Below are 16,494 nucleotides of genomic sequence, written 5' to 3' on the forward strand. Positions count from 1 at the left end.
TTCTGTCTGCAACACCACGATGGTCGGATTTGAGTCTGGAGACACCGTGGAGAGAGGATGCTGAACAGCTGCGTTATGCACCGCCACACTGGTCCTGCACCGGGTATTATGGTATGGGGGGGGGGGTATTGGATATCACTCTCGCACTCCTCTAGTACGCATTGCCGGTACTTTAAAAAGCCAGCGCTACATCTCCGAGGTGTTGGAGCCAGTTGTCCTTCCTTACCTTCAGGGCTTGCCCACAGCCATATTTCAACAGGATAATGCGCGACCACACGTGGCACGCATTGTCCAAAGGTTCTTCGTCAATCGCCAGATTGAATTGCTTCCCTGGCCAGCTCGCTGTCCGGATCTTTCGCCGATAGAAAACATGTGGTCCATGGTTGCTCAACGATTGACCCAGATTACATCCCCAGCTGCCACACCACATCAACTTTGGCAACGCGTGGAAGCTGCTTGGTCTGCTGTACCCCAAGAACACATCCAAAGTCTCTTTGAATCAATGCCGAGGCGTGTGGCAGCGGTGATCTCCAACAATGGTGGCTACTCTGGCTACTGATTTTGGCAGGAACCACACTTCACAGAAGTCTATAAATTTAATCATTTGATGCTTCGTCAACATGTTATCTACAAAATAAATATTGTTGCGATATCTCTTGTCTTTCTTGGTGTTGCAATTTGGGTGGCCAGCAGTGTATAATTAATCATGGCCAACCATAGCAACCAAGTCAAGATTAATCAAATAAACAGAACAATGTTGGACAGACAACACCATCGACAAGCACGTGCAATGATAGTACGTCGGCACGTTGATGATATGACACATCCTGCCGTACTACCATTTGTTCGAACCGTGCCAAAGGTTCTGTATGATGAGATAATGTGTGCCTCAACATATTCTTTATCAGCAGCCAATATCTACAATATGTCCAAACACTTCCTCAGCCATCATGATCGAGAGACATTTCTCCAAACGAGAATCTATGTCACACAATTTGGCGTCGCATTAATGTTCTTACCTGAATCTGACAAACCAGATGCATTCAGGTTCCCATTACTTATGCGATTTCAAACCTTTCCGAGGAATGGATGCAAGATGTTCATACCTTGCCTGACACACTTGTCCAATTGTAGAATATCGCACCACTCTGCACGGGCAGCAACATCCCAAAACTACATAAGAACACTCATCCAATCAATGCCAAGTAGAGTTGCTGAATACATAACACGTTTTTATCCTGTCTTATTACTTACGTACCCAGTATATCCTACAATTCGAAATAAATAATATTGCAAAAATAAAAAAAAATGTTCCTGGAAAATTCAGCTTTATTTCTGTTTCGAAATTTGTAGCATTCCCTTTATGGTGTTGCATTTTCCTAGAGAGAGTGAATCTGTTTTAAGGTGGTTAGTATCGTAATTAAATAATCAAATATCGTAATTTAATATAAACACATGTAATTGAGTAGCAATACCCCGAAACGGAGAGTTTCCTCGGAGAGTGTTTAATTGGCATAGTAAAGTGTCTATCCAGTCGTTAACCGTATGGAAATTCCTGTGAGAGAGATTTCTCGCTCCTATTTGCGATTGCTTTGGATACGGATATGAACTAAACCAAAAGACTTGAATTGATACCATCCAAGTCGATCAAAAAAGAAATCATACAGAGGAAAGAAACATTGTTTTCCTCTGTACGATTTTTTTCTTTTTTTTCAACTGCAAAAACAACATACAAACATGTGTTATAATAAATGTACATATTTGCGTTACATGATGAAAACACATTTCAAAACAACCTTTCTATCTCGGGTTACGTCTAAACGGGTTAAAACTCTCATATTCAAATGAACTGCAATATTTATGTTGCATTTTATTTGTTCTGTCGAATTTTTCGTGATAAAATACCATCCGTGAATGAAATTTGGATTTTGTTTTTCTAATTTATCAAATAATAAACAAATATTAGACCATGATAAGTATTTTAGTCCAAACCGTACTTTTTTTATGTTCTGTTGATTGAAATTTTATTAACTTTTAAAATGCGTCCAGGACTCTTTGTTTACCCTGTATCACGATGAGTCAAACGTTTCGCAATGTTCAAGTCAATCACTTTATAGTGGTTTTTTTTTGTCAAGGTCATGAATGTGACTAACCCATACTACAGTAAAATGTGAGGTATCAATCTTGTTTGATATACTCCGAGGGCTAAAAGGTAGATTTCCAATTTCAGCTTACTTATCCTTGACTGAGTGTCAATCCTCTGAAACGCGAGAAAAATTTCTTAAACAAAATTGCTATGGCGTAATCAATTGCTTTTTCAACTTTGATAAAACAAATACAACATTTTTGCCGAGTCACTTCTGATTCGTTATGAGCTAATTAGAAATCGTAAAGCGGAAATTTCGAGAAACTTGGTGACGTTGCAAGTTCATTTCTGCACCACTTGACAGTTTTGAGCAAACTAGCTATGGTGTGACCATGCTCTGTAATTTTTCCAGCTCTTTCACATTTTCCAGCGTAGATTCGATCCGGAATGTTGTTAGGGACTGAAAAAAGTACTAGAAAAAATGTTTTCAATCTAATTTAAATATTTGGATATAAACTATATATGATTAACCTATATCACATAAAGAGCTTCAGGTGACTTGTAACTGTCACAGAATATTTTACTTGCTTTGTTCAAGTCTTCTATACATTTTTGTAAAAATAGCATTTATATTCACGAAGGTATAAATGTATCTTTTAAAATTGCAATTTTTATCGTACATGTGGAATTTTCTCCAAATTTTTACAAAACGCATAGAAAAATTTGACACTACACATCAGACACAGTGCAAAAAAAATTAAAATTTAACAACATGATAATCGATGAGATGTGAGCAATTAATTTAATGATTTTTAATCACACGTGCGCAAAATATCAATTTTATTTTTTCGTAATTTGGTTGCCAAGTATATAGCGCAACTTGTACAAAAATTCCAGTTGAATGTCACTAAAATTCAGAAAGATTCATGTCGGTGATAAAGTCAGCTGCAATTTTAGTTATTAGCTGAAATTATAACTTAAATTGGGAAATCTCTTATCATTCAGCTACTTTCAGCAAGTAACTTAAATTACAGTTTACTGTTTCGTCGAAATCTTTCTTATTTTCACGGTATTTATTTGGAATTTTCAAGCAAGTTGCACTATGTATCAGGCAATTAAATTATGTAGAAATATTTGATATTTCCTGCGCATGCGTGATTTAAAACCATTTACTTGATATGATCATATCTCATCGAATCTAAAGTGTTATATTTTGAATTTTTTTAGATTGTGTTTCACAATAGTATCAGAGTTTCTATAAGTTTCGTAAAAATTGGTTTTGAAAATCCCGCAAGTCATAAGCAAAATATCCGACGGAAATTGAAACTTTTATAAGGAACATATCTTCGTGAATATATACGCTATTTTGCATAATATACACGGAAGTGCATACTCGTACAAATATTGCCCAAACAAGGTGAAATATTTCGTGAAGGCTTCAAATAGTTTTCAGATTTTTATGATATAGGGTCGATAAAAAACATTATTTTCTTTTTAATGTTTTGTCAGTCTTCTGGAAACATTTGTGACTGAATCTGCACTGAAGGGTGTGAGTTCAATTAGTATGTTTACGTGACCGAAATTACATAACAGTGTGACGTCATTGATCATTTGTTTAAAACTGTCAGGCTGCCATAATAAAGCGGTTACTGATTTTATAACCTTTGTAGTAGTTAACTTCCCCCGTTCGGTAGGTGAATAGTTCACTCACATAACATACATACCACGAACTATGCTGGTATGTAAAAATTGTAAAAATTTGGCTGAATTTAATTAGACATTGGACACAACATGATATTTTCCCAAACACCAAAATAAAATTAAAAAACAAAGTTTAATCAAACTATTGATTATGTAAGAGAGTGAAAACTTGTTGGGAGACAAAAATTCACGAGGTCATCATGACCATGGAAAGAGCATCATCAGAATAAATCGGATAAAAATGATGTGGATATCTTTAGTCTCATCATTTTATTTATTATGAACTAGAGATTTTTGTCTCAGTGGGAGTGCTCTCGAGAAGAAATCGAAGCGAATACCAATATAAGACAAAACGGATAACTTCAGAGAACTCTCATTTCTCTGTCAACAAACGAATTTCTTTTATTTTCGATATTCATCATCTTCGAAATTAAATGCGATATCACATTACTCTGATTACAAAACAAAGAAACAAGACTAAAACAAAACGTACGGAAACGAAATATATATGACATTTTTAATACTCGTTATGAGAAAGAATGGATGAGAAAAGGCACGTTTTTTTTTATTTGCTGTTGATCCATGGATTCATATATTTGTACCAGTATCGAATATCACAGAAAGTGGAGAGATGTGAAATGTTTGAGCGTGGATTCCGATTAATTTTCCTTTTATTTCTATACGCGAGCGGTAACACGAACTACTTGGAAACGTAGGAAATTACAATAAAAAACAAATGTAAATCCGAATAGCGCTGGAACTATTATAACACCATTTCATTGGCTGGTCAGATTACAGAACTTAAGAATGTCTGACTTGAGTCAATAAATTAACTAATATTAACAAGAAACAGATCCCGGAAATACAGTGGAATCCCGTTATAACGAACTCCAAGAGATCAGAGAAATTACTTCGTCATAACGAAATTTCATTATAAAGGAATTCCAGTTTTTTTTTGCATTGTACCTATATAAACTTATCTGGGGGGGAATTGGAATAGTGTGTGTTAAAACGTGATTTTCGCTATAACGGTGTTCACCAAAACAGGATTTGACTTACATACTATTTACATCTCTTCTACGTAAAATCGAAAAATAGATCATGATCATGCTCTTGTATTTTCAAAAAGTATGTCCAGGGAGAATGAACAGGTACGTAAACGTAATTTCCTGCGTATAAGCCAAGCAAAATGGTCAAATATCGGGGGGCTTGGGTAGGGAAAAGCACACGTTAGAAGACCTCAATTTTAAATTTGAAGAGCTAAATTAATGGGTCTCATGCAGCCATGCAGAAATCAGGTCTAGCTTGAACAGTCCACTAACGTATGAAAAATTTTAGTCGGCGAACAGGCTTCCACAGCTAACTTTCGTTACTTGAAATGTTTCTTTTTTGTACATAAGGCTTTTATGGTGACTTTTAAGCATATGGCAATGCTTTTAACAAGCTCTGTTTCTAAAGGAACCATAAAATTAATCTGTTCCACTCTCTCAAACTTTTCCATAATGACGAGTTAACCGAAATTTGCGACGAGTAAACGAGGGTTTATTAACATTGTCGTCTATGAAAGCTAGACGGGCCTGAAGAAAAACGCCGACTTAACCGGAGTGACGATTTAACGAGGTTTTACTGTACATGAAAATTAAATTTTTTTCTCGATTCTAGAGTAAAGTAAGTTTCATTGTGAAAAGGAAAAGAACCGGGATATTTTTATAAAAAGAAAATTTGAGCAGGAAAAATTGCGGGAATGTCCCACTCCATTACGGGAAATTTGCAAGTTTCACTTCTATCGCAAGAGATTCTCATACTGTTTTTTAAATTTGTATTTATTTTAAATCAGGCGTTTATACGGAATTATTCTACCTGACGTGGAAAATCGTATTGCTTACTCGTAAAAATTGTAACGTTTTCACTTGCATTTTCTCGTGAGGATAATGTCAAAGAAAGAAAAAGGCTGTGTAACACAGAGAGAGACAGAGAGTACTGTAAGCGTTAATTGGCAAATGCTGGATGTCACTCTATATGGAAAGTAATTAACATTAGCACATTCACAAACATCTGTTCGGTGGCACTAGTTTTCACTGGACGTCGATAAAAACAAAGGTTTTTGTTTGCAAAGTGTCTTCCGCGTGAATATATATATATGTATCTATAAATTTATAGCTGCTGTCTTTTCGAGACTTTTCCCTCTCTGGTGCGGCAGCGGGTGGTTTTCAATGGCACCAGATGGTGTCCTCATTCGTTGCATGTTCGCACTGAGTAACTCGAAAATTTTATAACTCGAGAGTATATTAGTGCATATAACTGTGTGTGAGCTTCGGGAATGCTCTTGCCTCGGGGGAAAATTCAGCCGATGTTTTCTTTAACGTCGGTTATGGGGCTCCATTCTGGTGAACAACAAAACTTTCGGGTTGCCTCCGCTTCGACTTGTTCGTCGAGGGTGAGTAAAAGGAGTCTCAATTACTCGCTTCCTGAACAAATTAGCTTCATTTTCCTGCTTTTCCTCGACACCAAAAGTTTACGCATGTATCAAATGGAAAAGAAGTTAGCGACACAAGGTCCTTCTCTCATCCAGTGACATTTTCCGTAGCAGACTCTAATTAGGTTTAGCCCATTGTGATTAGCTCTTCTCACGTGGAAAATACTCTCCACCGGAATGTGACGCCAGATGTTCACCTCCCGGTTCCAAAAGAGAGCAAAACTTCTTCCTTCAAAAGCAAATTCGTTCCTGAGGCAGAATATATTCCAGCCTCATATAAAGGCATTTCTCAGCAAATAGTGTATTAACTTATCAAAATCATTCCCTTGAAACGTTTACTTTTTGATCCTCAGGGAAAATTTCCGATCGAATTTCACTTTTTTAAACGATATTCTGTAACTGAACTTCATTTTTGAAAAAAATTGTGAAACTTTACTCAAAAATAAATCTGAAGAATTCCAATGAGGAACCCTTCTGAAATGAAGCGATGAATTTAAAATATCTATTTGACTGAGAGTATTATTTGATATATTGGCCACATGAATCAAATACTACTGTTAAAGTACAAATACAACGCCACAACAGGCAAAATGCCCAACGAGGTGGCTGAGACTCAAGGGACGTACACATTTATATAATATGGTTCATAATATACATGAACACAAACACAGGGTGTTACAGAAAGGACTCCTCTAACTTTGAAATGAGATAACTTGGAAACAGAGGGAGAAAGAAAGATGAAACACGCAATTCGCGTGCAATGGGGTGGCCTAAAATTACAAACAAACCAGTTTGTGAAATTAGTTACAAGTTTGGCTAATAGATGACACCGCAATCTTTTAAAATTTGGAGGCCATATTTTCCTTCGCAAACATGCGTCAAATCACATTGCAATGGATTCGAAACGGTTGCCTTGCCTGGCAAGGATATGACAAAAGTGAACAGTGGAACTTATAGACACTTCCTGTAATGGTTGCATGTACCTCATGCATACATGAACTATACAAGCTGATATAGTGTTTGGGGACTCTTGCTGTTAACAATGACTTTCAACTCACTCCACTCACCCCACCGCTCGGAAGTCGAGAAATAAAACGATTGAGCCGTCATCTGTTAAATTCTAGACCTACTCAACAAACGTACCACTTGTTCATCTTCCAAATCCAACCAAAGCTGAAGAGCCGTCTCTATAACACCCCCATACATGTTATCATGCTACTTCACTTGAGAGTTTTAGAGAAACGTTCGTCTCCCTCTAATGAATATTTGGTTAATTATTCATGCACACATTAAGCTGAAATCATTTTACCTTACTGAATCAATGAAAGAATTTCAGTCTGGCATCGTTCTGGCTAGTGATTCTCAACCTGTTGGGGCGTTATTCCTCAGCTGGGTGTGAAAATAAGAAAAAAAATTAATTCACATAACAAATTATTTGATATTTAGAAGACACCAACGAATAAGGCAAATACACAAAAAATAATAAAAGTCCTAATGCATTTCAACACCAATGGGTGCCGTCTTCAGAGGAAAAATTTAACCACTAGTTTCGCTGACCGAGTTTCCCATTTGGGTTGAATACCAAATCTTCACGTTCGGTTGCTCAGCGGAAGAAGTACGTCTGTTCACTTCAAACGTCGTGGTCAGAATGAAGCTGTGAGCCTGCGTGAGATACTAATGCAGCGTCCTGATTGGACCTTTGCGGAATAGTGCTATCCGATTGGTCCATTCGAATTTTAAAGTAATACACGTACAGATATAAAATCACTGTTATGGGCTTCTCCTCACAATTATTGCTGATGCAGTGAAGCACGTTCTACAAAAAAAAAAAAAAAAAAAAAAAAAAAAATAGATCTCGTTCTAATTTTATTACATTTACGCACTACTAATTTTTTAAATTTTTGTTAAACACAAAATCATGAAAAACGAAGAAATTTAAGTTTATGTCACCTTCATCATTTTCTCTATGGAGACAAAAAATGAACTTTTATTTCTAACTTTTGCAGGCGAGCATAAGTAATTCAAAGTACTTATTTGTTAGCATGTTATCATGGGTTAGGTTTCGAGAAATGCAAAACATAGTGCTGCTTACAAAAAATTAAAAATAGAGCATACGAAGCAGTTTGAATGAAAAAACGCTGATGAAAATATTTATTAAAAAAAACCTTATTGATTTATGATATTTGTGTTTGTATAGGAGGGGAAAAAAAAAGGGAACAAAAACATTTATATTTGCCTGTAATATATTCTTCACTGCATCAGAAACTTTAGTGAGGAGAAACACGTGATGATGATTTTGTCATTGTATAAGTATGCAAGTTTATCGAAAAGTAAGCGTGACTCTTTGCTGACGATAAATGCTATGCGATTGCAAAATTAAAGCTACAGTCACCATATCATGAAAATAAGAAGATACTACATTAATGCTCGATATAACGACCTCCTTTGTTCCACAAAAAGCGGATGTTATATTGAAATTTAGTTATATCGAGTGTTTTTAAAAATAAATTAGCTTTCCGGATATTATGTTGAAGTGAACTCGGAAAGAAAAGCCATCACGTCTCCGCCGGTACTCGAACCCAGGCCCTCTTGCATACCGGGCAAGCATGCTACCATCTACACCACTGGAGACATGACCCTGCCTTCCCTATTTCACGCAATGTGGCGTGAGGCGCTGAAGTAGAGGCATTAGTAGCCTCTCTTAACTTCAGGAAATGGCCCCCGGGTGGGACGGTTTAGAGAGAGATGGATGGCTTTTTCTCAGCTCGAGATATCAAGGAAACATATTAGTTTCTTTGATATCTTGAGCTGAGAAAAAGCCATTCATCGCTCTATAAATTATATTTATTTAGAGAATTCAAGATTTGGACAGAATAAAATACCATACTCTTTTTTTTCGTTATAATGAAAGCAGTTGCTAAGAAAATGCACTGGGGTGTAAAATAACAATAAAAATGTAACAATTAATTAATTAGTTGTGGGCACACACTTGAGTAAGGACGGATTTTATTCATTTCTTTGAAAAAAAAGGTGGAACTGAACCGAGTTCTCGAACGTTGTATTTTATGGAATGGTATTTCTGGGTCGTTATATTGGATGGCAAATGACATGGTGTGAATAGGAAAACACTCTGGACATATTGCATCGTTCGTTAAGATGGAAAGGTCACAATTACGCATGGTCTGTATAACGACACTATACTAGGTCACGTGCGTTGCTATCAAAATTATCAGTTAAAGCAAATGGTTAATAATTCTACTGAAGTGGTAAGAAATCTTATCTTGTGTGCAAAAGTATACGGAAGCATGGAAGAAGCGTCAAAGAAGGCAGAAACCAAGATTTAACCAGATAATAGAGCCTTTGGCATCGGAGAAATGTTGAGAAGGAAAATAAATTCATACCGGCAGCCTCAAGAAAATCTCTTTCTTGATATGTTAAATATCATCTTGAAAACTTTGGCTTTCTGGGCACACATCATGAAAAAAAATGAGTTCATGAATATTTAATTTTTAACGAATTTTACATTGTAAATCCAATTGTCCCATAGCATGTAAAATTCATTATTAATGTCGTTAAAAAAATAAGTTGTTACACAAGTAAATAACTGTGTTACAGCTCAAGTTATGAGTAACTGATCTTTTTTTAGGATCATGTACAAAAAGATTTTTTCTTCTCTTTTGAACTTTAATTTTTCATTTATTCCCAATTTTATTATTTTGTTCTCTTATTTAAGTAAATTGCGCGATATTTAAAAAAGTCTGTTTGTTCAAGTTTACCAATACCACTAGAGGTTATCTAGGGAGTATTTACTCAGACGAATTCAACATTGTGGCTTTATTGTTAACTCTCTAACGAATACGTATAAAATTCTCGGAAATTCTACGGTAGAAGAGAGAAAAAGAATTGTGGCCTTTCCTGGAAGATCTAAGCCTACAAGCAAATAAAGTATCGAAGAAAAGCCAAAAAACGAAGAATAGAATGTTTCAAGGTAATGCCCCGGTGCGTGAAAACACGAAATGTGCTGAAAACGAAAAGCTGAAACGAAGAAAAAGCAACTGCTAACTGAAGGGGTAAAAACTCCTTTTCCTCCGAAAAAAGAGAAATCTTTTCTTTTCTTAGTACAAAAGTAAGAAAATTCCAAGAAGAAGAAGAAGCAGCCTTCGTTCCTCTTTCTCCTAATCCCGACAGAATGTTTCTTCTTTCTTAAAGATCGCTGTTGTGGAAAGAGGAGTAACGAGCACTAGAACAGGAGATTAGATGGCCAAACTGATATAAAAGGACAGCTTAAGAGAAGTTGAAGCTAAGGTGACCCCGGGAATAGCTCTCTAGCTAAGAGACAGAGTTCGAAAATAGCGGGTCTCTTTGTGAAACATACTACCCAGAAATATAAGCCCTCAAGAGAGAGAGAGAAAGTCCTTTCTGGAGATTACACACTTAAGTGCAACTTAAATCTCCGGTGGAACAGGGACACCGTATAATTAAGAGATGAGAGATAGGCCATAATGACATCCCGTTAGTCAGTCACTTACGGCTGTAATAAGGTTAATGTCATAACTTCTGGCAATTTATGTTATTGTGATTGCCGTAAACTTCTTAGACGGTTGGTTAGTCAAGTTTCGAGATCTCTCGTAAAGTCCAGCACACATTTAGAAGGTCATAACAGTCTTAATTCATCGTCCAGCACTTTAGAGCGTGTGCATTATTTTCCATATGACATGATGCTCATGACTATATGTTCATGAGATTAAACTATAAACACTAGAAGGGTATCAACTTCACAATCCGACGTTGATGATGGAAACTATGCAAGATTAAGTTGAAAGAAAAATTTAGTATATAATTTAGATTTGAATATACAATTTTTCATATAAAATGTTCATTTCGAAAGAACTGAGAGTAAAATCATTAAAAAATATCAGGAAACGTAGTTACAGCAAAAAAAAAAAAACTTTTTCAAAATATATCTTCCTTTACATGATTTGCAATAATCCCATCGTTCAATCCATATTTCAAAGCAAGTGGAGAAGGGTTTTTCTGAAAGGTGTCTTAGTGAGAGCCCTATATATAATTGAAACAACTAATAATTCTGCCGCGGAGCTTCCCCTTGAACGTCCGAAACAGCCTGAAATCCCACGGTGTGTGAGATTCCGACTGAAAGAGGGTTGCGGCATCATTTCAATATTTCATTTACTAAGATATTTCTGAACGGAAATAGTGATATCTCTTTCAGACCTTGGTGCTACAAATGTGTGGGTTGCTTTTTCTCTCTGTAACTTTTTACCTCCGGGAGTTAAGCACCGACTGTAAGGTTTGAGTAAGTTCTGAATTAGAAATATTGTGAATATGAAGTTTGGGGCTTCCATCAGATGCCAGCGCTTAAAGTTGAACTTTCATTGGGTTTTTGAAAGCGCTTCCAAGAGAAAGTGCCTCGGGGAAAAATGCGATTTATTACTCAAAATTCAGCAATAAATTTCTGACAGAAAATTCTATGTGAAGATGAATATATCTTGGTTGAAAAAAACTAAATGAAGTGAAAGTGAATTATTTCTTTAAGAAATTTTGAAAAATAAAGACTTGTTAACGTTTATGTTTTTAATGCATTTTTTGAGTATCAAAAATGCAAGAATATTTTGAAAATGTAAAAAAAATGGATGCTCACGTCTGTAAAAGTTTTGCAGGTAGGCTGCAAAACTTTTCAAAGTACCATGATGGTACGTTCAATTTCTTACCAGCTCATGACGCTTTCTCCATATGTGTTGTCACAAAATTTTGAAAACTGAAACAATATGAAAATGCAATGCTGAAATCATGTCACAACCCCGTTACAGTCTGTATCTCACGCGATGTGATTTCTGGCAGTTTTCGATAGCGAAGAAGACGCTCCGTGGTAGAAAATTTGAGGATTCTGACGTTATTTCTGTTGCGCAGGGTTCAGTGACGATACTACTAGAAAAAAAAAAACCCTTTCTACTTGCTTTGGAAAGTAGACTGAACAATGGGACCATTGTTCATATCATCTGTGGAAAGATGTTTTGAAAAATAATAAATTATTTTTTGTTGTATTCTATCGTGGATTCTAGAAGGGAATGGATGTTTTTACTAACCACAGGAGAGAGAGACAAGGAGAGGAAAGATTCGTTTCATGTATGATGATGCAGACTCTGGAAGCTCAAAACTGCACCGAAAGTGTTGTCCGACAATCCATGGCAGATCAAGGAAACCTTTGATCGACTGAAAGGAAGTCTGTGCGAAACGGAATTTTTTTGTTAGGTCTTCACAACCCTGGCACGCCCTGTATTCTGAATGTTTCTGACAAAGATACCCGTTTTCCACAGACTTTTCGCTCAAGGGATTTTAGATCTCTCATGCGTCTTATCGGAAAACACTCCTGGTACAGTCTTTGAGAATTTTTGTCTTCAGCACCACGCATGTCACCTCGTCCTGTTTCATGAAACCAATCATAACTTCTGCAATCGAGGATGGAAATGAAGATAAGTGCTGGATGAGTGATAAAATGCGTTCAAAAATAGAACCGTCAAGTGGTCTATCGCTTGCGTTATGAACATGCATTTTACGGAGAAATTGCTTGTTTAGATGTGTTCTATCACTCTTCACAATTTCACCTATGCGTTCTGGATCCCCCTATATGTTTCGCAAATCTAGTACAGTGCATGCCGCTTAATGCGATGACATCAGGATTTGCGGCTAATAAGGGGCGTCTACTGTATACGAGTCTTTGAAAGCTATCTAATCGTCTCGTCGCTACGAAACAATTTAAAATAGAGTTTGTTTAAATATTTGCGTAGGACAGAACAACGCGAATTACCTGTCTGACAGTTTTAGAAGCGTGGCAAAAGAGTTAGTCTCCTTAAGTGATCGATATTACACCGATAAATCTGACATATTACGAAGAAACGAATTAAGGACTGGATGAGAGGAGAGGGTTGAAAGTACCAAACTATTAGCTGCGCCATCCCTTCTTCCTAAACTGTGTTGTTTCGTGCGTCTGCTTGAAATTTACAGCAGTAGTTGTCTCTAAAACTAATTAAAGAGCACTAGTTCCGGTCTGAAGGGAACCTTCAGGAAGCTCCTATCAAAAGGACGTACTTGAATAGAGCCTGGCGGTGATTTATTCTCTGGCACTTAGGAATGGGACGAAGATTGGTTTTAACCTATTGAAGAAACACTTCCAAGGAAAATGCATAACAATGATGGTTTAATTCATTTGCGTATTTCAGACTAAAACCCAGTGAATAATCATTATCCTAGTTCAAAAAAAATAGATTCGTATTTTGGATATTTTGATAGAGTTTGTTAAGCAAAATATACACTTTTAAATGGAATATAACAGTATAACAACATATTTCATATCACAGAAACTGCGTGATACGAAAAAGTTAACAATGGTTTGCTTAATATAATCATAAAATTAGAACAACGGAAAAGGCAAATAATCCAAAAAATACAAAATTCATAATGCATTTCAACAACTTAAGAAGTTAGTTCACCATATATGACTCCTCATAGGGAAGTAGGCCGTCATAAATTGCCCTAAGGCGATATGTTTGCGTTGTTGTCAGCAATAAGATAACTCTAGACATGACCACGATTCATGAAAATATTCGCAAAAGCCTTGATATACATCATAGTTTTTTATATCAATCGACTGAACTTTTATGGAAGACCGCAAACAGAGCAAACTTACCTCATTTGCACGACTTTTATAAATGTTTATGTTGTATGTACGTGTTTGAAGAGGGGTTTTCTGAGATATCACTAGGGGTTCCACAAGGAATAGTAATGGAAGAGCAATGTGTAGAGAGAGTAATTATACTTACGTAATAAGAAACATTACGATACCATTTCAAGTATTCTTAAGGAGAAAAAAATTGATATTTTCCAGCTTTCTCCTAAGATCATCCATGCATATTTTAGAATAGGTTCTTAGAACGTGTATTCAATGTGTGTTCGTTACAACAAGTGAAATAGTTTGAGGGACACTCTCTGGAAATTAAATATTGTAGACTTCAGATTTATGGATATTGTTCCAAGTGCTACTTAGAATTTTGATTTTGTTTTAAAGGTTACTTAGACTATAGATATTGTATCAAAGGCGTCGCAGAACATTGGTATTACAACTAAAAGTTTCTCAGAACACATGAATATGTATCAAATTTTTCTCAGAACATGAAATTTATCCCAAGGGTTCTATAAGGTTATGAATGTTGAGAAGCGCTGCCAACATTATGTTCAGGTGAATCTGAACCTTTGTGATATTTATGTACGAGCGTATTCTGTGGCATGTATCCCAAGTGATTGACGGAAATCATTTCCAAAATGTTAAATACTAAAAAAGACAAATCTTGATGCAGATGTCGCGCTGATAGAATGTGCATCACTTGTATTAGAAAAGCGCAAAGATGCACGTGCAATATCGCCCATCAGCCGAATGTTTACTTCCAGCGGAAGCAACCAGAAACATTTGTTTGCAAAAACTGAACAGTTATTAACGCAACAGTAGAATTTAACCTTATGTTCACAATGATAAAAAGGCACTTTCATTCCATAAATGTAATTTATTTTATACCGTTGACATGTTGTTTTCGGTTGTGGATAAATAATGACAATATAAGAGTAAAAAAAAACATTCGAGACATTAAGTTACAAGAGCCGTGAGAAAATTTATTTCTCTTTTTATAAATATCATCATATACAAACTTTATTTTCGTCTGAAGAAACCTGGAAAATGTATCAAGTTACCCAGAAACTACGATGAACGAGAACAAATTTCGTTTTATGAAAGAACGTATAATTTTCTTGGAAAAAGCAATGATATTGATCAGTTCGATTGTAAGATTGTATTTTAAGAAGTTTTCTCTTTCCTTGTCATCCGCTTCATTTATTTGATGGTTAGTGATTGAAAAGACGTCAAACACAGAAACAATCAAAATAGTTTAGTATCATGACCCTACAGAAAAGCAAAATGTACTAGATGGGACAAAAAAAAAAACTCGAAATCGATCACGCTTTGGGGCAAATAAGTCAACATAAAATACATCTACTGCAGAAAGAACAATACAAAAGAAGTCACTAAATTTTCAAGTGCGAGTGCTCATTTCATACACCTGAGATTCAAAACGAATGAACTAGAAGTTTTATAAAACTTACTACACCTATCTTTCAATGCTGTGCATGGTGACATTGCATGGAAGAATTTTACTCCGTTGAATGCACTAATAGCATTCATGAACTCTTCGGAGGAAAAGCAAAAAAATTCCGCTTATAAGAGTAAAACTCGGAATCTTGGTAGTATTTCATGTTTCTAATTACAACATGACTATTGAGATCACTTTGGAGAGGGAACTTGGGCAAAAAAAAAAAACTTTCTAGACTTTATGGATCTCGCTCGCGGATTTCAGATGATGGCAAAACGGTTTTTGGCGAAAAAGTTAAAAAAAAGTTCGGCTGGGTGACAATGACTCAGCGAAAAATGATCGGTGGCGAATCGATGTATGAAAAATGGTTACTTTGCATGCAGCACTCTCATGGGATGTAAATTGCACTATTACAAAATCTTGAAGTGATAAACTTTACAGGTTTTCGTCGTTTTTGTAGAACCACTGCAGCAGTAAAGTACGTTCACTCATCGATAATACCATAGCAATAATCAAATAACTGTTTTTGATTGTATATAAAGTGCGGATACTATGGCCACCCAATACTGACACACGCGATTTCTTGTAAAAAAATAATATGGAAAAGTGTTTTCAGTTTTTCGATTAGATCAATAATGATGGAGTTACAAGACATTAAAAGTTGATGCCGTCCCTTTCGAATCCTGCCAAATTCACCGAACGTTAACCAAGCATATAATTTGGCGTTTTTAAGCTACTAGTAATGTAGCAATAACTATATATCTGAGAGTAAAGAAGAGAAAGTTAAAGCTGTGCAAACCAGTTTTTTCCTTGCCCTTTCTTATTTATTTTTATTTATTAAATACAAAACCTGTGCAAGGCCAGTAGGCTCTAACTCCACAGGTTTCCTCAAAAAATTTGACTTAGCAGTGAAGGAACGAACGAAAATGATCGTATTTTCAAAAAATGTTGATTTAGGGGAAAACAATTTTCCCAATAGATCACGTTTGGCTAATACTTTACATATCAGGTGATAAATTTGGCAATATAGTGGGGTGAAGGTAACACGTAACAACAAGGTCAATATCACTACATGA

The sequence above is a fragment of the Pholcus phalangioides genome, unplaced genomic scaffold (genome assembly GCF_987345545.1).
Source record: "Pholcus phalangioides strain wild (caught in Gottingen) unplaced genomic scaffold, Ppha-v1.0 ptg000015l_1, whole genome shotgun sequence".
Taxonomy (NCBI): Eukaryota; Metazoa; Arthropoda; class Arachnida; order Araneae; family Pholcidae; genus Pholcus; species Pholcus phalangioides.